Source organism: Hakea prostrata, chromosome 7 (genome assembly GCF_041222555.1).
Source record: "Hakea prostrata isolate BN-2017 chromosome 7, UWA_Hpros_2, whole genome shotgun sequence".
In the NCBI taxonomy this organism is placed as follows: Eukaryota; Viridiplantae; Streptophyta; class Magnoliopsida; order Proteales; family Proteaceae; genus Hakea; species Hakea prostrata.
In genome coordinates, this window is record NC_142606.1 from 61040117 (window position 1) to 61042279 (window position 2163).

Genomic DNA, 2163 nt, shown 5'->3' on the forward strand with positions numbered 1-2163 from the left:
ATTTTTTCAAGTGAATTCAATTCTGCTTGAATTGCGTCTTTAAATTTTAGCCAATCATTTCTTCATTTACATTCATCAACAAATTTATGTTCAAAATCCTCGTGTTGTTGCATTATTTCAACAATTACATAACATGCAAAAATGTTGTCGATAACTTTATATTTTTTGTTCAATCTTTTTCTTGATATGACCTAACCAATCGAGATTTCTTCATTATTTTCAGGTACCTGAACCTCTTTTAGGATTTTATAGAAAGTTATGTCTTCAAGATTTTCATAATCAATAGTCTCCATATTATGACCATTTTAATCATTTGTTCATTTCCTTTTTCTAGGATTTTATTCTTGGAACCGATTGATCTTCTACGTTTTAAACATAGTTTAATTTCATTTTCACTGATAGATGTCTTGCTGGTACATCAATCTTAATTTGAGCATTTGCAGCTGGAATATGAGATTTAGTAACTCTTAGTAAGTCAACAAATCTGGCAGTTAACTCATAATATTTTGTAAATACATTATCTTTTGAACTTCAAGTTCACATTGCTCAGTGCGAGGATCTAAATGAGAAAATGATAATGCATTCTAATCAATCTCTTTTTCCAATTATTTATTCTCTCCCCCTCATGTTGGAAAAACTATTAGCAAGTTTTGCTTTAAATAAACCTCCAATCATTGGCAAGATATTGAATTATATAAGGAGATTCATATCCAACAAATATTCCCAACTTTATTTGGGGACTCATTTTTATGCGTTGTGGTGGATCAATTGGAACATAAGCTGCACAGCCAAAAATTCTAAGATGAAAAATATTTGACTTCTGACCATAAGCCAATTGTAATGATGAGAATATGATAACTTGTTGGCCAGATGCGTATAAATGATGTTGCATATAACATATCTCCATGCTGACCTGAGACTTTGTTCTCATAAACAATGGTTTAGCTATTAATTAGAGTCATTTAATAAATGATTTTGCCTAACCATTTTGGATATAAACATGACCAACAAGATATTCAACTGTAATCTCAATTGTTATACAAGAATTATAAAGCCTGAGATGTAAATTCATCAACATTATCAAAACAAACTGTCTTTATTTTATAATCCATAAATTGTACTCTAAATCTAATTATTTGAACAACAATCTCGCAAATACCAAATTGTGAATTCATGATGAACATACATATGACCACTTTATAGATGCATTTACTAAAATTGCATATTATCTGAATGGTCCACATGATGGGTGAATAGGCCCAAATATTTCACCCTGTATACGTTTCAAAACTCAAAATGTTCAATCTCTACTTTAGCTTGTGAATATCTAATAATAAAATTTTCCTTGAGAACAAACAGCACAAGAAAATTCACTTAATTGAAGAATTTTTTGGTTCTTCAATAGATGACAAATGATTATTATTCCTTTTTTTTTTTTTTTTTTTTTTTTTTGTGCATCATACTTAATCCGGGATGGTCCAACCGATCATGCCAAATAATAAAATTATCGAAATCAATGTTCTTTTGATTTACCCAAGCATGTGTTTCAAGTTTCAACTATGCAAATATTCGTATAGTACTGATGTGGAGAAAATATGATCAAACCTGGTTCATGCTTGGTTTGACATTCGACTCCGGTCGGGACGAAAAGAATCGACTCGCTTCCGAGCGAGCCGGGTCCAGGAGATAGTTTGCTGAGGAAGAAAACTAAATCAACCACAAGCTCGCCCTAATCAGACTTATGGATTAGGTTAATTACCCTAATGATGGCAGACACAACTTGGCGGCTGTCACGTATCACAATTGAAGGGATAACCATTTATCCTAGGAGTCCTCTACTAGTTCTAACTAGTAGAAGTCTATCGCTCAACGGATCTATCTGTTGAGATCCAACGGCTATCCGAAGAAGGCTCATATACATCCAACGAAGGAGGTTCGAAGGTACATTCTATATAAACATCGCCTCCCCCACCAGGGAGAGGGATCTAGGTACACACACATTGAACGTGAACACTCAGATGCTTACTATCTGAATCGTATTCCGTTATTCATTCCTTAGCTCTGTGTTCCAGCAAAGCCGTTGTGAAACCCAGCCCTAACCTTGACCCTGAAACCCTGTTGTTTGTAGGTCCGACAACCCGAAGTAAAGCAAGAAGTCAGCTA